The sequence below is a fragment of the Syngnathus leptorhynchus genome, chromosome 6, assembly GCF_054491065.1.
Source record: "Syngnathus leptorhynchus isolate UIUO chromosome 6, UIUO_Slep, whole genome shotgun sequence".
Taxonomy (NCBI): domain Eukaryota; kingdom Metazoa; phylum Chordata; class Actinopteri; order Syngnathiformes; family Syngnathidae; genus Syngnathus; species Syngnathus leptorhynchus.
The window spans coordinates 1670693-1697227 of record NC_141200.1 but is presented as its reverse complement, the minus strand read 5'-3'; the positions used below and the strand labels follow the sequence as shown (position 1 = coordinate 1697227).

Sequence of the window (26535 nt, the reverse complement as noted above, 5' to 3'; positions counted from 1 at the left end):
AGTATTTATTTATTGGCCGTTGTTTGTACTAAAGAGTACAACTGGAATCTTAATGCATGTGCCTACACAAGTTCTTTTGAACTGGGGCCAGCAGAGCTTGATGAAAGGCGAGGCCATTTGCAAAAAATAACACAAATACTGATTGTTTAACTTATCCTATTTCTCATATATTTGACGTGAATGGGTCAGACCAGTGCTTGGTAGAAACATGAAGCTCTGCTGCCATCTAGTGATGACAGACGGTCATTGCAAAATAGGGATTTTGGAATTTTAACGCTGTAATACTACCAAGAATGACTCAGTAATTACTAAGTAAATAAGTACAGTAAATTTTGGTAAATAAAATTGCCTTGACCAACAAATAAAATATAGCCTTTTTTTAAGCATTGTTAATATTAACCAAAATGCAGGAGTGATGTCATAGTTCTAGAATCGACCAGCCATTGAAATATAAAATGTCATACCCGTACATTAAAATATTTTAAATTCGTCACATAATTTAGATAACCTGTACTGCACAATTCCAAATTTAGTGACATTACCAACCAGTCATAAAACCACTAGATGGCGTCCTTGTAGCGTACCCTATGCCATAATGGGCTAATGGAGTTAACAAAGTTATTCAAAGAGAAATACATATTTGATTTCTTGCATTTCTTTTTGTATTTAGTAGTTTCTATGAAGGTTTCTCATGCATTTATCCTCTAATGTAAGTGGTTATAATCAAATCCGCTTAGTGCATGATCAATAACGCTCCCATTGATGGCCTGGGAACTTCAGAGGCTTGAAGGAATGAATAACGGTTTTTGAATTAAAGAGCCGCTTTCTTTTTTTCACTGATTGCTTTTCATCATTCCCTATTGGGCGGTGAGGTAATGACATCCACCAGCGGATGCCAAAAGTTGAGCAGGCTTTTCGACGGAGAGGACTTGCACACTCGGATCATTGTCTCATCACTCTTTTAAGCATTCAGCTCAACTTTATTTGGGGTTCATTTGAGCTACTTCCAGGTGGCACTTGTGCCACTCATTGAAAATATTCCCAAAAATAATTATCTTTCCCAGTAGAATCATTTATATACACTAATATTTCACTAGAATGTGCAAAATGTCAACGTCATACATTTTGAGGGGTAAATAAATAAGCAAGACAATTTATTTTCACACCTTTTATTGAATTATTGAGCAAAAAAAATAATTACAAACCTTGCAATACTGGTTGCCATTCGGAGTTGCAGCATTTTTGTGTGTGTGTGTGTGTGTGTGTGTGTGTGTGTGGGGGGGGGGGGGTCAAGTCCGCCCGGTGACGTATCGCTGCCCTTCAGGGAAGGCAGTAGGTTGTATAGTTATCTCCTGAATGGGCAACATCACTACCCCGAAACCACACAACCTACTACCTCACCCCGTACGAACATCAGAAACATGGCGGGACGTCACATGAGGAGCGCAGGCGCACACACATCATGCATGCAAAGAGCCACAAACAAACTCCAGGCCAATGAAAACATCCTGAACTGAGCTGAGGCAACGGAGGTCACTGAGTGCAAAGCTAAAAAAAAAAAAAGTGCAGTTACAATGATCCGCCGCTAAGAGGCGCTGCTGCTTAGAGAACGGTCATCGGCGGTGGTCCAATCGTCAGACGACATTACAGCCACTTCAGGAAAGACAGTAAGTTGTATAGTTATCTAACAGGAAGGGTGTGACCCCTAAAACTATACAACCTACTACCTCACCCCAAAGGACAGTCTGGAAATATTCACCCCATCCTCGCCGGTCAGCCGCTTTCACACACAAAAGCGCATTATTGACACAAGTGATTTCTTGACTAAATGTAAATAAATCGGAGCAATATGGGCTTACTTACCGTTAACTTACCTGCATTCATTTTGATACATGAATGCATTTATTCAATATATAGTTCCAAATTGAACTGGAGCTTTTCACTTGGTAGCTTCTCAAATGTGTTTCGGAAACACGGCGGAATGTCAGCGCAGCTTTATCAGCGGCTGGCTCCACCTGAAAGGACAATAGAAGAGAACAATCGGTGACTTGAACCATTTGAAATAATATTTTATAACTGCCAACAGCCTTGGTGTGACTAGCTTGATATTCGCATAGCATTCACAGTTAGCTTTTTTTTTTTTTAGCATTTAATCAATTCAATTAGTACCTGACTACAGTATATTAGAAAATATTATTGATCTGCTTGATCACTTTCTGTACATCGATTGTTGTCTTAACAACTTTAGTAAATCCGCAGTTTTAGCTTATTAGCAATTGGATGAGTTATCATCTCAATCTTATCGTGTTTAGCACATTTACTCCCGTCTCCCTAGCCCATGCCAAAATAAATATGAGTCTTAGCAGTTTTTTTTTTTTTATACAAGCTGCCAGCCTTGTTTGGATTTCCATTTTGTTGAAAGAGTGGCAATGAATATGGTATTAAATAAAAACAGTGAGAGGGCGCAGGCGGGGTGGTAGCACCGACAAAAACCAGAACCAGAAAGGCTCGAATGTGGATGACCACAATGCATCCCACCAGACATTATCTGGATTTTAAGTAACATCTCGTCAACGCGAGCTGGCGACGGGAGTCGGAAAATTGGCGCCACGTTTGCTTCTGCGGTGCTGATTGACTTTCAAGTCGTTCCAATTTCATAACACCGCCCTCCCCGTCGGAAATAAGAGAATTAATTTGTTCCAGGGTCTCATCTTACCCTCAGAAAATGTTTAAGTTACGACACGGGCCAACATTAACCTCATTCAAGTACAAGTTCCATTTCTGATGGCGTCAACACAATTTGGAATCTTTGCTCCCCATTGAAGTGAATCTCTTCCTCATTATGCTAAAGATTCAAGCGTGAAAGAAAAGTTGAGGCATGCGTTGCTGTCAGGCTGCTGACTGGACATCGCTCATTCTAATATAGTGGCTGGCTCCGACCGACTCCAGTCTGGCCCAGTCGGGCGTCGTCCGCTTTCAAGTGCAGCCAGTTGCTATCATCCGGTGACAGGAAAATGGAGCACCGACGCAAACGCGCCCAGACTAAAAACACCCCTTTGCTAGGAGCGATTCTTGGAAGTGCGCAAAGTCAGCGAGACGGCTCGCTCGGACGCGTTGAAAGCCGAGAGCTTGTAACCGATAGCCGCTTTGGCCGGGCACCTCCGCGGGGAGCGGCTGACGGCCACGCTATCTTTCGCCACCCGGCATGTCACCCAAAACGAACGGGCCGCCGCACACGACGTTCCGAGCGCGGCGACTCCGTCGGCGCTTTGAGAGGCCGGCGGCAACGGGTTGAAAAAGCCACTTCCATTCAATCACACTTAAGTCTTAAGTGCTATCGATCAATAAGCGGGTCTCGGTGCAGCCATCGGACAAAGTGAAGTGCTCTAACCTCGTAACGTGATCTATGGGCTACTTTGGTCGGTGCGGCGGCTCGTTCCGCATCGGGATGCTCCGTTCCGCTCCGACAGAACGGGTTCGCCGCACCATGTTCTACGACGCTATCGCAACAGAATTAAATAGGTATCATTGATCACTGGCTTCAGAGCCTTTAGGGTATTTTCGGAACTTAAAAAAAAAGCTCCGATACTACATCATCAATACCACTTTAGCAACCTAACATATACAGTTTGGTTGTGTAAAGAAGAAGCTTTGTGAGCCATGTGAAGACGCTTAATTTGGATAACCACACTAGGGGGGGGGGGGGGGGGGGGGGGCGGCGCTGGGGCATTGGCCTCCCCTAGAAATGTACTTGAACCGCCCGTGGTCCCAGACCAGATAATTTATTTTCGGGTATTTTGCCGGGAATTTATTTATTTTTAACATATTTCCAGTCATACCCCGAAGGGAATCAATAATCAATCAGTCTTTATCAGTGTTTTCTAAAGAATTTTTGAGGTTTGGAGAGAAGCTCAGCCGCCATGAGCCATCTATTTATACCAGGCCCAGAGGGGAAGAAGGGGGGGGGGGTACAGGAGTAAGGGAGGAGGAAGTAGCATGGACAGGTCTTGTTACACATGTCACAGGGGTCCGGTGGTGGCTAGCCACAGGGGGACCGCCTGTAAAGTCAGACAGGCTGACCTCTCGGTCACCTACACCGAGCCGATCTGCTTCAGCTTGGTGCAAATGTGCGAGAAACTCCAAATGATAATAGCGTACGTTCACGTTAAGCGCCAGGCTGTCAAGCGGTGAGATGAACAAGCTCACCCCAACAGCTTAGCCTCCCAAGCGGCAAGGCCGTAAACATGCCAGGTGAAGTGGGCTGGATTAAACCGAGCTCGCTTGTCCCTCTGCGGCCCCACAGCCACATCTTTGGAACTTCATGAAGAAAAAAACAAAACGAGCCCGATGATTGTAATGGCAGGGCACGCGGTGGGGGTCAGCCAGACCACTCAGCCTTGGCAGCTGCTTCTCATCTCTCACACGCTGCGTACAGTCAGTCACATGTACACAAAGACTTTTAACACGCACTCGGTGTGGGATGCAAACAAGGGAGTGTGAGGGTACACTTTGCAATGCTGGATTTGTTCAGGGCGTGTAAAGCCGGACACCGAGACGTAAATACAGTCTTGACTGTTGAAATTCACCAATAATTAAAATTAAAGTCAGTACATTGCTGTACTGCAGGAGTCTGCCACTTGTTGCTAGGCAGAATTCATGCCGCCACTGCCTCTTAGACCAACGGGAACACGATTCAAACAACAAAAATAATTCCGAGAAGAGCCAGACCAGTGACCTTCACGAATATGACTTTTTCAATGAATTCACTGCTCTGTAACAATAAGGCTGCAGCTTAGCAAACAATTACAAAAGAAAACATTTTTCACTTCAGAATGAAAAAACAACTGCTTTTGAAATAGTATGCATGCAGCCAGGCTTAGCAGCTTGCTGCTAAGCACTAGCACGCCTTCCTGTGTGTCATCGTCAGTCGAGAAAAACAATTCAATTTCTTTGAAAAGAATTTATTTACACTGTCATGAGGGCGCTACATGGCCTTTGGTCCCCTAAAGACAAAAGTCACGTCTGCATGATTAGTTTTTGCCTGCAGAGCCTCACTCAAGTCAGCTCGGGCAGTGCCCCATCGCGCTGCATCTGTCGCCTGCTATATTTAGCGGTCTCGTCAAATAGCGCTGCAAAGCCCCCCCCCTTCTATATGAACTCGAGCTGACAGACGCGACGCCGGAGCGGGTGGATTCGCCTCGTCGGCCGTCTGTATCCTAACCTTGAAGAGCCGATTAGCGTTTTTGTTTACGGCAGAGCCGCGCGCTGAGGGTTAGTTAGCGGCCGCGTGCAGCTCGAGCTAACGACGAGGGCTGCCGTCGAGAAATTTGCCAGCAGCACGTCGGGAGCCTACGCGTGTCTGTGCGTCATCGCCATGAGGCAGTTGGCGTGCTAGGTTACATGTTGCCTGCCATCTGCTTGCTATAGGGTGAGGCTGGCAAATATGGCCCAGAAACACCGCCGCTTATGCAAAAAGTATTTATAATTCATCCTATTAACGCAATATGGGCCCATGTGCGCACATGGAGCTCAAATACGGTGCCACGGGCGCCTTTCTGACCCGCAAATGAAGCCAGTTAGCTTGAGATGCGCCCAACGAGGGAGAGAATTGCTATATTAGCTAATAGCTAACGTCCGTGAACAAACACAAGAGTGGAGCCTTCACAGGTGGTCAAACAAAATTATTGAAACCTCTTGACCTGACATGTAACAATCTTTCTGGCTAAACGATACCAAGTCAGCGCACTAAAGTAAATCATTTGGGGCTTAACTGTACAATAAATGCCGAATTTCTGTGTGCCTACTCGTATTTATTCGACGCATATATCTCGCCAGGCTGCACTCTTCAGCCCGCACACATTTGCTCTGAGAAAAAAATAAAATAAAAAAAATCCTCGTGTGACTTTTTAAGAAGAAACACACTGCAGTGCAGATAAGTTGGGAGGATCCGAGCAACATCTGCACATGTAATCAAACGCCTGGCACTTAAGCCAAGCTTGCTGGAGGCTGAGAGGCGGAGCCCGAGGTTAGCGAGTGCACGGCGGGAGACCAAGCTGGAGCTGACGCAGGGCAGGGTGCTGCTGCGCTGCGCTTCGGGTGGAGACAGGTACACTGACAGCCACTTGAGTGCACTTTACGGAGAAACGCAAGCACGATAGCAACAGCAGTTAAAAAAAAAAAAAAAAAAAAAAGAGGACCCATTTAAAAGGACCCATTTTCTGTCTTTCTCCCGCCCGCCCCCCCTGCCCGAATAGTTTGGCAGCACCGCACAAAATGGCGGCGCTGCAAGGCAAGAGAGTGGAAACCATTTTCTAAGAGTCAAGGCGGGCTGCGGCTGGTGGCCAATTAGAGGGGCACGCTATTCTCCACGTTAAAGATGACGTTCTTTGCGTCTTAATAACAAGGCAACACAACACAACACAGACAGAATGGCGGCATTTTCACAGCAGGTGGCGATAGAACACCTTCGGGTACTTACCGCGGAAAGTACGTCAGTCCGTGTCTTCGCAGCTTTTGGCCTCGTGATGACGTTCAAACGAAATCGCCTGAAAGAGAGGGGAAGAGAACGTAAGCGATAGCAAACAATTAAAGGGTCGCCATTGCTATCTTGCTAGCTAACTTTGGAAACGCAAACAAAAAACAAACGGCAGTCCAGAAAAGACAATTTAAGGGTCGCCATTGCGATCTTGCTAGCTAACTTTGGAAACGCAAACAAAAACAAACGGCAGGCCGGAAAAGACAATTTAAGGGTCGGCATTGCTATCTTGCTAGCTAACTTTGGAAACAAAAACAAAAGGGATATTTTGGGCCCTTTTCTGTATTACAACAAGATGCCGCCGAAGCCTGGCTCGTAGGAAAGTAGTAATCCTGTCAGAAAGTAAGGCGAAAATGTTCTTGTCTTGTGAGGAGGAGCCAAGTTTCCTGTTAGCTAATCCTAACAGCTAATACAAGATTTTCCCCGACAAACAAAACAAATAATTCAGTCTTTGAATCAAGCGACAGCAAATTACAATCAAAACAATAGCGATGGCTTTTGCACTCAAGGAGTGGAGGAACGGCACATCTCCAGGCTCGACAGTACGTGCAGACGTTCTGGCGACGGCGCCAAACGTGGGGGGGGGGCGGCTGCGTCACGTGCCTTCTGCGCATTACGGCCAGCACGTGTGGCACAGCACTGTAGCTTACAGCCGTGCTTTTGACACATGCGTGTGTAGGTGTACATATTTTCTTTTTTTTGGGGGACCCGGTCCAATTTGAGGCCGTCCGCGGAGGACACTGCCAATTAGAGGCCTTCACTGAGTAGGTGATAATTCCGTACAGGGACGCTAATTGCGGCGCGAGGCACGGCCTTGCTGCGGAGGGAGGCTCTTTTATATATTGTTTGGAACGTTTGTAATTACAGTTCAGCGCCTTGGAGCGCCGCCAGCACATGTTTATAGACTCATGAGTAACCCAACTCCCGCGGCCCATGGAGACAGATTCATGTCCATAGCTCAATGCACTCAATGCACTCTGTGTAGCACACACACACACACAAGCGTGTGTGTGTGTGTGTGTGTGTGTGTGTGACTCAAGAACCCTCGGCAAGAACTGTATGTGCAGCAGTGACTCTCTCCATATAGCAAGTACAGCAAATGGCTGGCTAAGAAAATGCATTACTTACACTTTAAATTATTTCTAGGAAGCTAGCCACTTCTCAGTCTGTTCGGCCATTTTCAAGAACGAAGGAACAACAAGCAGTCGTCAAAAGACGTTAGCGGACCACCGCTAAGAGACGACTATATTCAAGCCAGATAGATAGCAGACGTGCACTCGATGCCAAATAGCCAGTTCAGGGTGTACTCCACATACGACCCAAAGACGGCTAGGAGAGGCTCCAGCATGCCCAAAATGGATGGATATAAATATAAATAAAAATCAAGATTTTTGCACATTTTCTAACGAGCTACATCGGTTGATTAAACAGGCCCTGGTTGTGACTAGGAAATACTTGCAAGGATATTTTTAGCGAGTAAAAGAGAGGGGTGCCTTGAGATAAGAGTTTAATTTGTTCAGTGGCCATGCTCTTAACTCAAAACACCAGTGCTGTCTTGTGTGGATGCAGCCAATCATTTGCAGATATCGTGCTCCGAACTGATCTTATCGGTACGGCACTAATATCAGTTCTTATTTGACCCTTTTATGTTAGAATTGTTCACACATTTAATTTTGCTTCAGTGGCACCTTGCATACAGTGCTGATATTTCGATTTGTATGTCCATTTTTTTTTTATTTCTGCTGGTAAGAACCATTTCACCAAGGTGAAAACATTCTCATCTTAGGCCAGCAAGGGTAATTACATATTTTCAGTCCACAATAGCAGAGTGCTTCCTAATCCCCTCAATTTAGCAGGTTTAATCCTTCCTAAAGATGGTGGCAAAACTCAAGGTGAAAGATAATTCTGCAGCGTTTGCATCTTTTTTTGTTTTTTAACATCCACTGCAGAAGCCCCAACACGGCTCGCTCGCAATCGTATCTCCCAGTCAAACAATTTTGGCTGACTCGACGCTTCCGCGGGGTCCAAAAAATTGTCTTGGCAACAGCGAGCGCCAAAAGCTGTAGAAATATATGAGCAATGGAAAGGAAAAGCAGAGCGGGCGCCACTCGGTGTTATCTGGACGTGGCCGTTGCCAGGCAGATAGCAGGCGCTGCTGAGAGACACACGTGTACACTGAGCCTCTTTTTAGACATTAGCGGTCAGCGGCACCCAAAAAAAAAAAAAGTCATAATACGCGTAATTTGACAAATTTGCTCGAATGTTAGCTGGCCGGCCTCCAGCTGCGTAAAGCGGGCCATTGAGGGCCCCTGCGTCCATGTGAAAGGTCTCTTTTCAGCTCGGTATGATGTCACCATGACATCATGTTGCTGTGGTTTCCGTGGTTAAAATCACGTGTGACCGCATCCCATCTGACATTCAGATTAACACAGACAGGAGGAGGAGGAGGAAGAAAAAAAAAAAAAAAAAGAGGGGGGGGGGGGGGGGGCCCAAGTTCGCCCCCAGTCGACAGCATGATGGACTTAATGACCTCCGAGTGTGGTGGCAACGAGAAGGTAAAGGCGGTTTGTTTTTTACTCCAGTGGAATCGTTTTTTGGAGGGATTTCCTTATTTGTCACGCTGGAATTTGATCTCACGGGAATTTAGGAAGAAACTACACAAAAAGTCAAGATTTTTTCTTGCCACGTGAGCAAAAATAAAAAAAATAAAAAAAAACAGAAAAAAATAAAATTTGCTGTCCAAAAGTGCTTTAAATGATTGGCAAATTAATTTTAGTACAAAAAAAGTCCTAAATTCTTTTGCAAGCAGGTTAAACGCTACATTAAGTTATTCCGAGCTATCTTACGATCATTTTATCGTACTGAAAACGCAATTATTTTGTTGACAACAGGTTTCAACTTGCGGCTAACATTTTAATGGCTCGGGTTGTCTCATGCAAGTCATTTTTAAAAACAAATAAACCCATTCCAAGTAATCACAAAGTACATCAAATAAATATGTGTGGTAATAAGACCAAAATAAAATTCGACTAAAATTTTGCATCGTACCATTGTGCTCGTGATCGGCATCAAGGGAAAAGACACGCACACAAAAAAATAATAATTGCTGTCAGAACTCTTCGAATATGACCCACTGCTGTTTTTTTTTTAAATTTTTTTTATCACAACACTATTAGGGACATTGGACCTCTTAATTTCTTCCAACTACATTCTCGCTTATGCTAACGACTTTTTCCTTCCAAACAGACCAATCCTTTCTTATTAAAAGGTTACATTATATGTCTAAAAATGAATTATTTCCTAGTCCATCCACAAAAACGTAGACGATCCAGGAGGAGGCAGAGCCCTTCCTTCCACTTTATTAGGCACACAGTCCAATTGAATCCAATCCAAGAGCCTGCCTGCACAAAGATTTGGTCATTGACGCATTCGTACCTGCTTCAATATGGTCAATTCAAACGGAGCATCGTTACGTTGGGATACAACCAACAACAAATATCTACATATTATAGTTATATTGTATTAAGTTAGTGTAAGCCCTCGGTGGGAACACACACACACACACACACACACACACACACACACACACACACACACACACACACACACACACACACACACACACACACCTTGATCAATTTTCACTGATAAAAGTCCTATTTATATTTATTTTATTAACTTGATAAAGATGAACCAAAAAAAAAAATGCAAAACACAACGCGATGCTTGGTATATACTTTTAAATTATTATTATTATTTTTTTTTTTTTTTTACATACGACATCGGGATTCCGTTGATTATTTTACAAATTGTTAGATGGGCAAAAACAAAGTATATTGAATTAAGTAAATGTGCAGATTTATTGTGCACTGCTGTATTCTGTGTATATCAGTTAATAAGTAAATATGTACACACACACACACACACGCACACACACTCACACACACTCACACACACACACGTTTCTGCCTCTAACTTTACCATTAATATATATTTATTTTCCTCTCTTGCTTGCTTTGGATAAATACAACTCACTGGCATGAACTCATTAAAAATAAATACATCTAGAAATAAAATAAGTTGCACAACACACACTTTCCACTCTCCAAGTTCATGTTCAAGTTCAAAGTCATGGAAAGGTTCAAGTTCAAGTTCAGCAAGCAGCTTTTTCCAATTTCCTCAGTCCACATTTGCTACTGCACCAAACACACCAAAGTAAGTCAGAAAACCTTTTTAGATTTTCAGAGATTAGCTGGGCGTTAAGAAAAAGATAAAAAAAAATCCTCCCCGTACTCCCCAACAAGCATGCGCACATTGGTGTGCCTCGTGACTGACCGCAGCGGCCTAACAAGGTGCGCTTCCACGTGAAGCAAGGAAAGGAAAGCTCCAGCCTGGCACCACGGGCGACTTTAGATGCCACCTTGCCACGGCCGGGAAGCAAGCGAGGGCCACTTCTGAATATCTGAATTAGACCTCGGCTCTAATGCAAATTGAACAGAACTTGAGCGTAATCCAGCCTGCAGACTTTTCAAACCGATATGTCAAATTTGACTTTTTTTGAACTCCCTTTTTGCACAATTCCATCTTCTAGCTCACATCGCCTCTCATTTCCCAACTGTACTTAAAAAAAAAAAAAGCCTCGTTTGGGCGTATATGGCACCCCAAAAAGCACACAGGGCGTCGTAAATCATCATGGCGGCACAAAGACAAGAAACGACGGGATTCGACAAAACGTGTTGCGAATTAGCAAAGCCGCCGCTCCTTTCCACCAGCTGAGCCAAAAAACGCTCAAAAATCAACAAATGTGGCGTATTTTGATCCCATTTAGCGCCGGCGGGTGCGCCACGTATGCCTCTGGCGCTCTCCGGGCACGCGCTCGGGCCCGCGTCGTTGGCGTGGGCCTGGCGTCCTCCCGCCAACCGACGCCAGCAAAACGGCCGCTCACAAAAGTTAACGCAAACAAAAGCACATGTGCCAAACATTCCCGTGTTTATCTGCCATCGCCCGTGCGACTTACCCGTCCACGCCAGGCGGCCGATCTCCACGACGCTTTCGGCCGGAGCTGCGTCCGACGCCCGTCTCGCTTCAATCTCAGCTCCGGGGCCCGGCCGCCTCCTCCAGCCGCTGCGGCCCGAGCACCCCCCCCCAACGAGTTCAAGTTGGGCCTAAAACAATAGGAGGCCATGAGGCTGAGGTACCGGTGCGCATGAGGAATGTTAGCAAATAAAAACGCAGCGTCGGATGCGTGCAAAAGTCAAGGCGGCCTGACCCCCAGAGTTCGTCCGGTTCGGTCTTACGAGCCACTTGTGATAAATTAACCCGATTCTACGCTCTCCCGCGGGACGGCCTCTCTCTCTCTCTCTCTCGAGATGCCTTCACTTCTGGAGTGAACATTGGTAAAAGTATTCAAAGCCTGCCTTGCTGAATCGAAGCACGCACACACACACACACACACACACACACACACATGCGCATGTACAACACACACACACACACACACACACACACACACACACACACACACACACACACACACACACACACACACACACAAAGCTACGAGTGCACAAAGTGAGCAGAGCATACGAGGAAGGCAGGCAATCTGATGCAAGAAACCCCCCCTCCCCTCCAAAATAAATGCACAATTACGACCGTTTTCTATCCCTCCTCGCTTTTTGGCCTCTTTTGTTTGCATTTGGCAGCCGTCCCAGAAAAGCACTCGCTCCGGCAGCTCGGCTCAGCCCAAAGCCGCTCGTCCGCCTGCATGTCGGGAGTTGCGCGGCGCCGAAAGGAGGACGGAATATCAAGCCGAAGGACAGCGCCGCGCAGGAGGCAGAGGAGGGCAAAAAAAAAAAAAACCCCCCGCTGCATCTCGTCGAAAATCAACCGGCCCACGCGCGGCCGTCGCCGTGGTCATCGGGACGACGTATCCGTATCCCCTCCCCGGTCGGTCCAGCTCGCAATGGCGGCGGTGAGAAACCTCAGTTTCCGATCCGAATCCCCAACAAAACATCGAGAAACTCGACAAAACATAATCACATTTTTGCCGCAAATAAAACCTGGGAAAAATGCATACTTGAAAGCGGCCAGATCCAAAAGCGCGGGAATCGCCGAAGAAAAATATGTGCGGCAAAAAAAAAGTGGCCGAAAAAGGCCTCGTGGAGGAGCAACTTGTTGCCAGCATTTTTTTTTTTTTTTTTTGTGCAAGAGCTGCAAGTTGGAGGCAGAGGGTTAAAATCCAAGCGAGCGGTGAGCAGAAGGGGGAAAAAAAACTCAGTCTATGGAAGGGCGGGCGGGAGAGCGACGGCGGGGAGGCCCGGACTGTAGAAATAGCAGCAGACTGCCCCCCTCGCTGACCCCCACCCCTCCCTCTCTTTTTCTCCCACTCTAAGTCTCCCCCTTGCGTGAGGCCAGAGCAGAAAGAGAGGCGCGAGCGAAACCCAGCGCAAAAGAAGTGCCAGCCGGAGAGAGAGCGAGAAGAGAGAGAGGGAAAGAGGTACGAGGAGGAGACTGATGATGCAACAGGGGGCGTGGCCAGGAGCACCAAGGAGCGAGCGAGGCTGGAAGAGAGCAAAGAGAGAGAGAGAGAGAAAGAGGGGAGGGGGGAAATCGACACGCCTCCGGGAGTCGCGCAGACGCAGTGCGAACGTCGGCCGCCATGGTGGCATCCGGTGCAGCATCTCCCCATGTAGAAAGAAAAAGGGGAGGGGGGGGGCACCCTGAAAAAAATATATCTGTAAAAAAAAAAAAATGCTATTTGACACGCTGGAAACACAAATGTTGCCACACACAAACGCACACGGTCAGATAAGCTTCCAGGAGGGTTTCTTTCAGGAACATGTGGCCGGGAACACACGTGCCCCCCGTGCCCTCGTGTCCCCGGCCGACCAGCCGGCTGGCCGGCCGGCCTTGTTGTGTCACCGCCAAGCGAGCTTGATGGCTTGCAGCCTCTCTGCTGCCTGGCACAGAGTCAAAACGGCACATTTTTTTTTATTTTCGGGCAGGCGGGAGATGTGGAAACAGCTTCCCTGTTTTGTCGCTCCCTCCAAAATAAAAGGCGATATTTTCTACCTTTTATCTGTAATATTCTTTGTTGTTAGCACGCTAGCGCACCCCCATGTTGTGTCCTTGAAGCCCCCCTCCCTACCTCCTCCCTTACTCCTCTTCCCTCCAGCCCGCTGCCACCTCAGCTCAGCTCAGCTCAGCCACCACCAGCGTTTGGCTTTTTCCACTCTTGTGGCACATTACTGTAACGCTATTGTGCGACAACTCCCTGCCTCTTTTCGGCTTAAAAAAAAAAAAAACAACAAAAAAAAAGCAGTCGAGCTCGGAAAGCGACTGCGGGTCAGTTAAGTAGGACGACGCACATCGTGCAGAGACAAGGTGGGGCTTTGGAGCTTTTTCTTACTTTTACTCTGAGGAAATTCTTTTTTTTTTTTTTTGGGTGGTTGTGTTTAACGAGGCTCGGTCGGGTCTTGGCGCGGCTTTAGAAGCGGGCACAAAAAAACACGATGGGGCGTTACTTGCTGCCCCGGGGGAGATTATGCTGGAGGCTGCTTGGTTTGTATTTTGAAAGAAGCGTTGATGAAGCTGCTCATGATACACAGAAATGTGTGTGTGTGTGTGTGTGTGTGTGTGTGTGTGTGTGTGCGTGTGCGTAAACGCACAGTGAAGTTGAGGCAAGGATGCAGCGTCGCTCGCGGGTTGTCGTGTCAGCACATTTGATTGGATTGGAGAAAATGCATTGGTTAGCCATTAGCTCTTTAGCACGATGTCGTTTATGAAGAAGCAGAGCCTGATTGTGAGACAAAAAAAAGATGGCGACGCGTCTTTGGGTGCATTTGAAGCATGATTTGCAAACTTTTGTAATCATTAAGCAAGCACACAATTTATGTTTTGTTTCTCCTTGCATTGCTATTGTTGAATATTATGAGATTATTTTTGGATGCATTTTTGGAATATTTTTGTGATAAATTTTAAGAAATTCTTGTACAAGTGATGAAATTTTTGTTTATCATTGCATCACATCACTTGCACGAATAATTGACTAAAAATTACATTTCAAATCAGAATGTTAACAGAAAATATCAAAAAGAAATACTTCCTAGCATTTTTTATTATCTCAAGGAAGATTTGTTCATATAAATGGATTATTTTGCAGTGGTAATACATATTATCCAGAGCTGTGTATTTTTTGAAGTTAGTGCTGTTGTGCTACTGCTGCTCCTGATTTGCCCATATTATGCTATTCTGTTAAATGATTGGCTAAGACAGGTCACATGGTCGATTTAAGGTAAGGGGAAGTTTAAAAGTAAATATAAAAATAAAATAATCCCATTTTTTAAATGCTGTGAAATATAGAACTCATTTTAAGAGAGGTCACACAAATTTTGGAGGTTGATGGTCTAAGCTCATTATTAATCGCTATATCGTCAACCACCAAAGCAAATCAAATGGTAGGACTATAAATATTACCAACAAAATATCAGAGTAAACCAGAATTGGAAATTTGCAATGAGCGCATGAAAAATGACAAAAATGTGACAACAGGTTTATTAAATACAATTTGGAATCTTATTATTGTTAACAACCCTGAATTGACATCCTTCTCGCAGCAACAGCAGCAGCGGAGGAGGAGGAGGAGGTGGTCTGGCCGTGAGCGCCGCACGTGTCCAAACACAAGCTCTCTATTACACCCCAGACCTTTGAGTGCACCCCCCCACAAAGTCAGGGTGAGGGGTCGTGACCCCTGGGTCAAAAGTGTGACAAGGGGAGTCCGAGCGGGCCCATTGAGCGCGCCGCCGCTGTTTGCTTTAAGAAGGTAAAGATTACAAACACATTAACTAATGCCGATTAGGAGGTGATCCCCGGCCGGGGGTCGGAGGTCCCGGGGGAGCGTGTTACGTCTTATTAACAGGGGCTGACCTTTGACCCCAGCAACCACCTCAGGCAACAGAGTGTGACTGACCGCTTTGGGCTCTCTGCTTGAAGGGCGTCGAGTTTGAAGCTTGCGCAGGCACGTGCGCTCCTCCGCTTTCTTAAAAACGGGCCGCCGAGGGACGACAAACGTGATTCAAAGAGTCCGGCCCAGTTTCCTTTCTTTCCCAGTAACCCTTTCTGCTCTTTAGATGTCTTTCTTTTTAAGTACAATCAAAATGTAGCTTATATAAATATGCAAAAGTCGAAATGACAAAAATCTTTCAATTGCTTAGCCAAACAAACCGATAAATAAATCAATAAATGAGGTCAATACGAGAAACATGCGCAATAGACAAAAAAATTAAAAAACAAAAATGTTTCCTTATTCTCATCAAGCCTTTAAAGCAAAACACTTGAGATTCATCAAACGCCGTCCAAATATGACAACAGTGTTACATCAGACAAATAAAAGAGGAAATCCTGCCTGATGAAATTCTTCCTGAATTGTTTTTGGCTTCAAGTCTCGCGAGGAGCACAACAAAAACAAAAGCCTGGCTCGCTCTGTGGATTGCGCGAGCGCATGCCCTCCGTTGTCTTAAAATGGGCGCCGGTGCTCGCATCGACACAAAATGGCCGACGTCAGACCATCAAGTCAAATAGTAGCCAGTCGTGTTCAACAATTTTCAGTCTGGTTCATTTCATTAACAGGCCGTATGTGGTCACTGGAGCCACCACAAGCAAATTAACGCTTCCAAGCACTCCAAGAGAAAATCTGACAATTCACCAGGACACACTGAGGAATCAGATTCTTCCCGTATTGTTTGGCCCAAACTCAGGAAAAGACCACACTCAAGCTTTGCAATTAAAAATAACAACAATTAGATGAATGAGAGAAACCCTCGTGTGTCAGTGAGATCATTTGACAGACGCAAAACTTCAAAGTGTATTTTATTTGCCCCAAAAAATAATAAAAATTGCTCATTGCTATAATGAAGATTTAAAATAAATAAATAAATACAAATTGATGTAATCAACAAATCAATACATTTGGAGTTAACATTTGCTTTATGAATGTATTGTTATCTATATAAATAAAAAAACTTCAAAACAAACTAATATACAACTCGAATTTATTAGTCCAGATTAATGTGCAGTCGTGGTAACCGTGTGTGTGTGTGTGTGTGTGTGTGTGTGTGTGTGTTTGTTTTCAGACAGTTGGTGACAACTTTTTTTTTCCCCCTCACATTTTTACGACTCATTATTTCTGCCCCAAACTATACACACACGTCTAAATCTTTAGGAGTGCATCGAACATAATTTAAGTTTTGAATATTAACAACAGCTGCTTTTTTGTATTTGATTATTTCCACGTAAATTATATTCGGAGCCAGTAATGATACACTTCATCTTGACTCCGAGCTTTGCTTTCACATTTTTTGTCAAAATTTGTCCACAATAAAACGTTTTGTCCGGACAGATTCCAAATTGCACCTCGCCTCATCATTCGCGGCAGGAGACACAAAAGCAGAGAAGAAGGGACAAGGAGGAGAGGGAGCGGACGGGTTCTGCCGAGCGAGTGCCGACCCGGTGGCGTTCGGACCTCGGAGTGCGGGTCGACTTCTGTGAAGACGGACGTGCCTTCGCTTGCTCTAATGACGGCTGGCGACTCGTCAGTGCACGCAAATGACACTCTTGCCCAAAAAAAAAAAAAAAAAAAGAGAAAATAAGCCGATTTGATGGTTTGTTTTGTATTAAAAAAAAAAAAAAAAAAAACTAAGGCTGTGTTATATTAAAAAAAAAAAAAAAGATCATCAGTGTGCACTTTCTTAGTAAACTTGTGACTGGATTTATTGTGTAATGTATTAAATTGTGTTTTTCCCCTAATTTATTTTTGCCCACCAAATCAAGAGGTGCATTAATGTTTCTTATATTTTGTTTTTTTAGCCGCATATTTGTGCCAAATGATTAGACACGGCTCACAATGTGATGGAGTGTATTTATAAACACAGTCAATTATGACAATAAACATCAGTGATAAACATTTCTTTTTTTTTTTTAACATATTTTAATATTTTCCTAAGTCACTTAGTTTGCATTTTAACAATGATCCTAAATATTAAACAAAAGTACACAGCTCGACTGCATCATATGTCCAAAATGTCATAAACCATTCTTTTTTTTTTTAAGTTTTGTTCGTTAGAAAAACTTCCATCTAGGTCGGGTCTAATTCCAGCCGGAGATCTTAGCAGCCTTTCAATTGGTCATCAGTCTGGGCCTGATGAGATGTTCCAAAGCCATTCACGTTGCTTTGAATGGTGTGAAATCAGCAACAAGTCATAATTGAACCATCTCGGGGGTATCAGGTGATGGAAAATGAAACATCAGGTACAAATTGTGGTTCAAGTGCAGCCATTTGTTAGCCCCAAATTTCAGCGCAATTTTAATAATGTCGGCTTTGTTGCTTCCAAATTTACAAGCCTGACCTTTGAAAGTTTGGTGCGAATGGATGTCTTTTGAATCATATTATTGTATATCAAAGGATTTTCCCCGTTTCTGGGTTTTAAGGATATCTTGATACAAACATTAACCAATTTTTTTTTTATTCATAAATAAAAAATAAATTGCCTAGGGGTGGGAAATAGATCGAAAGTTACTTTAAAATGTGGCTGTTTAGTTATTATTGAGAGAAATGCCTAAAAAAATATTAGATAAAAAAAAAAAAAAATTCTAGATTTAAAAAAAAAAAAAAACTAAAATGAATCAGCATGACCCAGAGCCACCTTAAAACTAGAGAAAGTGGCCTTGGGAGTTGCACAATGTGGTGGCTGTGGATGAGGGAGCACAGGGCTCACGCTGACTCGGCGCTTTTAAACTCACTCGTCTCTCTGCACCGCCTTAACGTTATTGTCGGCCATCTTGTGAAGTCAAAACGGCACGCGGACGAGTTTTTTTAACTGGCGTCTGATTTCAGAACAATTGTATATACTTTGTATTAAATGGGGTCAAGGTCATAATGGTCCTCCAGTGTAAACCGATTACAATGACAATGTTTGACACAACAATAAAATATCATATCTTTGGTATCGATTGACTAACTTGCATCGTTTAACCTCAAGTATCTTTTGCATGAAAAAATGATAACAAATGAAAAACTCGATTAAATAATTGCGCCTGTTATAATATACTGGCTTTTTTCCCCCGTAAATATTTCAGAAGAAAAAAAACAACAGCTTTGTACGGACCAACAATCATTCAGTACATAAGTATCAGAAAATGTTTTAGGATGAATATTTTATGAGATAACTTTCCCATTATTTACTTATACATATTTTATTTATTTAAAAAACAATTAGCTGCTGGGCTAGCCTATTTACACACTTCCTCGGAAATTAAGCCGATTTTGAGTGAGTGAACAAAACAACACCGGCTCTCTTGACTGCTATCAAATGGCTTCGTAATAGGGAGGGGGGGGGGCGGATGGGTGATAAGCTGGCACACAACCAAGCGCTAATGCCCCTTAAATGTCAGCCGCTACGTATTGCGATGGGAGAAGAGAGCGCATTCATATTTTCGTCAAGCGAGCGGGTGCACCCGGGGACACAAAAAGGGGGGATGTGGAGCAGGTTTGGGAAGGGGGGGGGGGGGGGGGGGTCAGGCAGCACAGGTGTAAAATAGAAGGAGGGGAAAAAGAAGCAACCACTTTTTTTTGGGAATCATAGCTGCCCGTTGCGTCTCACTCGCTCAGCACACTGTTGGTGGGGGTCAGAAAGGGGGGGGGGGGGGGGGTCTGCCGTTGGGGGTGGGGTCGACTTGCCGGGGTGGGGGGAAAACGAGAGAGAGAGTGATTTTTTGCAGCGGGGTGAAAGGCTGGCGGTCATGTGTGCAGGGCTCATGACAAAAGGCCCTTTTATGTGCAGCGTATGCAGATAGAGGAGGCTCCTTTGTGCACAGATGGAGATCCCATGCCTGGGTCTACCCGCGGCCGCCACCAAGGGTTGGGGGGTGGGAGGGGCAGCGAGGGCGTTGAGTGCCATCACTGTGTCTGGTGGGGGGAGGGGGCAGACCGAGTCACCCCGCTGCCAGGCTCGCCGGGAGGAGGAAAAAGAGGCGGAGCTAGAAAAGCTTGCTTGGCTCATGCATGCACACGCTGCTAGGCAGGTGGAGCAAAGTCAAATATTTCACACTGACCAATGGAAAGAAAGCAAGGCAAGCAAATTATGATTTGGAGGGCAATTTGGGGGGGGTATCTAAGAATTAAAATGGCTTGATTTTTTTTTCCTTACTATTTTGGCAACAAATTTGCCTTCTGAGGCGCTTTGAACAAAGTGTGTCATCTCATTTAAAAAGTGTTTCCCCTCCACATCTTGGAACAACTCACCAAAATGTGCCTTCGCTCATTTTCAGTGAGGTATTTATCAGTTGAAGAGCTTCCAAAATGAAACTAGCAAAAAACATGCCAGCTCCGAGCTTTGAGCTCCGACTTAAATAAATATCAAAAATACGAGCGCAATGACATCACATTTGGCCGGAACGCAGCTTACAAGTGCAAAGACACAGACAAGTATTCATAGTCCCACCTGCAAAGGATTTGGAATGACTGCTGCAGTTAACCTGCATGTTATTAGGAAATGGACAGGGTGAGAACGAGCAAACATTGGCTTGGGGCTTCTGACCTAGTAATAAAACCCACTGCATTTATGAGCCTTTTTTTCTTTTAAAGATTCTTGCAAAATATACAAGATTCTCTTTTAAAATCACGAAAAGCATCAGTAATGACAATGTGGCCCAAAAGAAAAAAAAGAAAATTGCCATATTGTGCTAGCTTAATTGACGATACAAGAAACCACCGCGCCCAAGGGAAAAACAAGCGAAAACGGAAAGCATACGTTCTGAAGCGTCATATTTGTTATTAAAAAGTTCAGTCAGAACAATTTATTTCATCACGGCTCCGCTTGTCAACGTCACAAGAGCAAAGGTACAGATCACATTTCCCAGCATGCCTTGTGTTTATTTCTCTTTGAATAAATATCTCATGCGAGTTACAAAATGCGCGATGAAGTTTTCACGGCATTTTGGCTGACGCGCTCTTTCATTTGGCCCAAATTAAAACGTCCTCAAGCACGTCCTATGTTGTTTTTTTTCCATGCATAGCTATAATTTGAACGCTGCGGTCGAGAGTCGACCGCTTCCAAACTTCCCAACATTGGTCCTAGCTGACATATTCTAATACTTTACATCCAACTGCTTCTTTCATCACGTTGCCACATACTAGAATCGAGCCCGGGCAAATAAAAGACGCGTCGTCAAAGCTCCTTCATGGTCTCAAATGACGGCCGAATTTCCGACGATGACCGTTTAAGTTGCGTTTAAGCTTAACGTCATGGTAACAAGGGTGGACATCATTTGCAAGGCAGTAAGCAGCATCTGCTGGACACCTGGAAGACTGCAAGTCACCGGCAGCCTTCCCGAGGGGGGGGGGGGGGGCGTGACCCTCAGCGTGATGTGACCCGCAGCAGCCTTAAGCGTGTGAGCCATGTGGCGCGCTCAACCTGATCGCTGCCTAAATCAAAGGCCACATAAATAACAGTGAACCTGGAGTGCAATAAAAATGTCGCCGCCTACGTGCTCAGACAGACAGCACCAAATTGTGGCTCGTATTTTTAGGACCCGAGCAGCCAACGAAATTCTTCTTCTTCTTCTTCTCCGGACAGACACGTGTTTTCGAGGAACTAACTGTGGCGGTAATTTTGATGAATCGCTTATCAGAATTTTTTTTCTGCCAAATATCAGAAACTTATCAGTCAGTACTTAGTGTGTGTGTGACATATTTATATAGCCAGGCTCCCTCTAGTGGTACATGAAAGAATTACACAATTAAATGTGCAGACTGCAGCTTTCTGACTTTTTTTTTTTTGGAGTCTAGCACATTTAAAAAAAAAAATCCAATACAGTATATTTCAGTTCAGTTGGATTTAACTTTTAAATCAATTATTCAGAATTGTTTGTTTCCAACAATTGTTGAATTTGCTTCTTTGCGTCCGTTTTCATCAGAATTTTCATATCGACATTATTTTAGCCTTCGGTCACAACAACGTGCCAGCGTCAGTTCTAAATGTTCACACAATGGGTGTGTTTAGAAAGGGGGGGGGGGGGGGGGGGGAAGAGGACCTGGCTGGTACACTGTGCTGCTTTTATTAATGAGCACTAATCGCTGGGAGTGAAGCAGCTCAACAAAGGGACAGACGCTGAAACCAAAGCAATTATGCAGCACAGGTCTGAGCCCTTACACAGCACTTAAAGCACTTTTTAAAAGGCCACCTGGGCACAATGTGCTCAACTTTTCGGGTGCCCCCCCCCCCCCCTTTTTTTTTTTTAACAGTCGCCAGGGCACGGACCCGATTGTTAAGAAGCGGGGAAAGTAATCCCTGGAGTCTGGCCACTAAACCTGCTCCGTCCCTAGTAACCATGGCAGCAGACAGGTAGTGTCTGGGTCACGGGGCAGGCACGGACCCCTTTGCTTCATTCTCAAAGAGCAAATCGTAAAAGGTAAAAGGCGTCAACACAAATTGGCAGGTGAATATTGTGGAAGCGGTGCCAGCTGGGTTCCGCGTGGCCAACAGCGCCGCTGGATATTCGGCACCCCGAAACCATTTGCAGCTACTTAACACAAAGGCTGAGCTGAGCGCTAGCTCCAAGCCAGAAGATGGCGGATCAAAGATGAAACAAGATTAGGCTGCAGTCCATGAGACATTAGAATTTATATGGAAATTATTAAAAACAAAAACACACACACACACACACTTGAGACATTATAATATAGGGAAATTGTAAAAAATAATAATAATAATAATTAAATGTCATTTAAAAAAATATCTGTCCGCTTCTTTTATTGTGCTCAAGTGTTGAACAAAATAACTGTCTAAAATGCGCTCGGTTGTATTTCAAGGTTTTTAGTAGCGAGACATCGAACTTTCGAAAGTATTTACATATTTCATCTTATTAGAATTCACTCTTTTTACTTTTTCTATGCTTCTCTGTGTCAAAAGTGCGGTTGTGTGTGCCCTTTCTGCAGGGAGCACATGATCTGGCTGGGCCTTCGCCCTCCGGTTGCTATGAGACACTGCAGCCGGAGCCAAGGCCTCCGCCATTCATTACGGCAGGAACAAAAGCCAAAGGCGGTGGACAAAGCCGACCAGAGCGACTCCAACCAGCTCCCACTTAACACGCACATCACACCTCCGAGCGCTCCGCTGACATACAAATGGCCAATTAAAGCTCTCCTTTCTTTCTCTCCTGCCTTCTTCGCCGTCTCCTTTCTCAAGACCGGCAGCTATGTACTCAACAAGTTGAAAAGTTGGAAATTCTCAAGGCATTCAACGTGTTCGCTTCATATCATTCAGAGTCGCTGTGATGATGCTGAGAGTGCAAATTGTTTTCCCCCCCAAGAAAATCTCCTTTTCTCGGGGAAAATGCACATTGTGGTGCTGATTCGACTTGTTTGGTATTGTCGGGGATTAGATTTCAGTTTAAATTGCACTTCTCATGGGGTTTGAATTTACTATTCTTCCAAAAATGAAATGCCCGCATATTTACACTTGTTTTAATTAATGACACATTGAAATGTCACATTAATTACTTCTTAAATGATGAACATGACATTTTATCAAATCATAATGCGAGCATCAGCTGCCAAATCCAACGTGGCCTGGTCCAAACCTCAAAACGGGCCACGCCTCTCTACACTTTCTGTGTTTGCGTCTAGGGATGGGAACAGGGGGGGATGAATTAAAAGTGGGCCGACTCCAAAATTAAAATGCCCTCCCTCCATTTGCCCTTCTTTTCACTGCTCTTCAGACTTTTTGTTCTACAATCTACATTGATGGTTGAGAGCGCACAAGTCACACATTTGTGAGGCTAAAAACAAATGCTGCTGTGCAAAAAAAAAAAAGAAAGAAATGAAAAATCCAAATACTATTTCCAAATAATAAAAAAAGAAATAATACTTGGGACAGAAAGTCTTGATCAAATGTGGCTCTGGAATTGAACGCATGAATTAATTAATTAATGAGGCACATTTATGTACAGTGGCGTAAATGCTAGCTAGCCAAGATGGCGGCTAGCATGGTTGCGCCAGCTGACAGAATCAGAGTTAGAGATTAATCTATCCATTGTTGAACATTTCAACGGCACAATTCAACATTATAGAGAATCAAAATTCCTCTTCAAAAAAATGGATCGTGATATTTTCCCGCTAAAATCCCTTTTTATTTATTGATTTACCAAGTATGTGGTTTTTTGGCATTAGCTAGCAATGCTAATAATCTCTGATGACCCCAAAGCAGGATGTGGATTTCGAAGTCTAGTGGCGGCAGCAGTTGTTACGCCAACATGGCCTGCTGCTTCTTTCTCTGGAATTCCCAACTAAACAGGAAGCAGCCAAGTGCCGCCATTGGTTTCATTTGCTTTTTCAGGCCGGCCTGGACGGGCAGCGTCTCTCCTCTGCCTCCCCGTCCTATAGGATTCCCCCCTTCAAGCCTTCTTGGTCGGTCGGCAAGTCGTGAAAAACCAAGCAACAAGCCAAATTGCCGCTCCAATTCAATCCAGAGGCTCATTTTTGCAAAATGATTCATTCACACTGGAAGGGAGTGAGCGCTTTCCTTGTCCTGAGATGAACTCATTGAGCTCTCAGTCAGCATTTCCAAGGAAGCCATTGGGAGGGGTCGGGACACACACACGTGCACGCATGCACAGACGCGCGCACGCACGCGCACACGCACGACCGCATTTCCTTCTCGGCGGATTCTTTGCTCAACTGTGGGATTTAGGTCATGGATGCAAAAGCCTTTAACGTGCGTCGTTTCAAAAGACCGCAAACATGGGCGAGAAATAAAAAGCCAAATAAGGGCAGTGGAGAAGGGGAGGGGCGTACGCGCCAGGGGGTTGCCATGTTACATGCTGTGCATCACAACTTCTTCAGCCGTCCGTTACGTGAGCGCAATACAAACAGCGAAAGACGGGAAAGCTAACTTTTCATTGAGACTAACATCCACCCATTCAAAATGTGTCGATCTAGTGAAGCTTCAAATTTGCTTTATGAAGCAGTTGTATTTTTTTTACTCCTCTAGGTGGCACTGTTAGTTCAATGCTTAATTAATTCACTTGACTATGTACTTTTAGACAGGAAAATTACATAGCAGTATTTCTCTTCCTTTTGAAACATTGCAAACTTTTTTGGGCATGACCTTGAAATACAAGTGTCTTGAGTTACAAGCTAACAAATCAAAATTCCACAAAGGAACAAATCAAACCCTCTCAAGGTAAAGCGGTGTCTAGAATTCCATCGACCCGTGTTTGAGAAAGCGAAACCAGTAGATGGAAAAATCCCTGATGTCAAAGAGTGTCCTAATAGCATACACACACTCTCACACACACTCATTTTATTGCTCGGCCGTTTCCTCTCTTTGTATTATTGCAGCGACGGAAGCAAGGCCGATGAGCTCCAGCCTTGACAATGCAGCTACTGCGTTATTTGTGGTCCAATAACAAAAATAGAGTAACACTATATGGGCTGCCTTAAAAATGTTCCTTCACTATAAAAAGCACCAGGGGGCGCAGTTTTGCCGTTACAGCAACTTTCTTTATCTGAGCAGTGTTCAATCGCCTGATTTTCAACGTTTTCATGTTTTTGTCCAATTTAGTGACTTTTGGAGCAGTTTTAAGCAAGACTATGTACATCGGGGCTGGCCTCAAAAAGACGCTTTTCGGCTCTAGAACAATTTCCTAGTTTGAAAATATCTGTTGTGTGCTGAAAAAAAAGAGAATGGGAATTTTTGGTTCAAAATCAAAGGGATTCTTGCTTTCCATTTTTTTAATTTACTAACAATTTTATATGTATGGTGCTCCAATTAATATTATTAATAATAAAAATGAATTTTAAAAATAAAATAAAAAATAATGGCTATTACGTATGCTGCATGCATACAAACTTGAATCATTTCATGAATTCATGTGAATTCTTTTATTTATATAGTTTCTCTTGGTTACTGTATTCTTGTTTACTTATATTGCGGTTCTTTTTTTGTTTTCCTATGCTGGACTGCTGGAATGAATACATTTCCCTGTCGTGGGATCAATAAAGTTCTCTTATCTTAATAATAATGTTAATAATAATACAGATGGCTTTGAAGTACTAATAATACTAATACAGATGGCTTTGAAGTTCATAAGTTATGCTTATTTCACAGTTTAACATTTAGGCTCTTTAACAAGACGGTACTTAAAAGAATGCACAAACTTTTTTACAAATAGTCTTCCAACTACTGTACTGTGCTAGTTCGCTTTTTCTCGTGTACAATTTCAGGCTACTTTATCCACCTGCCTTTGCCCTAGAATGATGACTCCTGATGTATGGCATTAAAGTCAGTCAGTCGGCCAGCATGAAAATGGAATAGTTGCGAAATTTTGATCACAATTTAAAAAATATTAAAAAATCGTCAATATGGACAATTTGCGGCCTACCCATGTTATGATCTCTCAAGTCCTGCTACAAACAAAATGTTAACTTCTTACCTCGAATACTAAAATCCTTGCAACAAAACATCAAGGTCAGCAAACGTGAAATAAAAAGGGCGTCGAGGAACAAGCAAACAATTGCATTTGAAAAATATCTCATTTTTGCTTGGCCTCGAGTCAGCATTAATCACAAACACAAGCAACAACGAACGACGCAGCTCTACTAAACAACCCAAAGTACAACACACGTCACATTTTCATTTGACAAGAGGAAAAGAAAAATGCAGCTCACCAGCGTGTGCTCTCTCTCTCTCGTCCAAGTCTCAAAAGAAAAATGCAGCAGTTTTCAGTTTCGGGGCCTGACAAAAAAAATAAAAATAAGGAAGAGCACAGAAAAGTGCGTGCGTCATGTTGTCAACCGGAGCCAGAGAAGGAAAAAAAAACTGCGGAGAGGTACGCAGTCATCATCACAGCAGGATTTAAGCGGGGGGCGGGGAAGGACTCCGAAAAAGACAGCGTTTTATCTCTTTTATCCGCTTTTATCTCCTGTCCTCAATGCCCCCCACCGG

General features: G+C 44.1%; 1 long non-coding RNA gene across 5 annotated transcripts; it reads right to left on the bottom strand.

Annotated features, from left to right (window-relative positions):
- Window positions 1-854: 854 nt before the first annotated feature.
- Window positions 855-26535, bottom strand: LOC147055147 (uncharacterized). Of its 5 annotated transcripts, none has more exons than XR_015066379.1 (4): window positions 11553-26198; window positions 6479-6545; window positions 1733-2015; window positions 855-1653 (listed from the first exon to the last, which is right to left on the bottom strand). It is a non-coding gene; the product is annotated as an uncharacterized LOC147055147 (long non-coding RNA). The 5 variants fall into 5 exon arrangements; XR_015066378.1 differs by adding an exon at window positions 26259-26535 and having other exon boundaries at window positions 859-2015; window positions 11553-11700; XR_015066377.1 differs by having other exon boundaries at window positions 860-1780; window positions 1864-2015.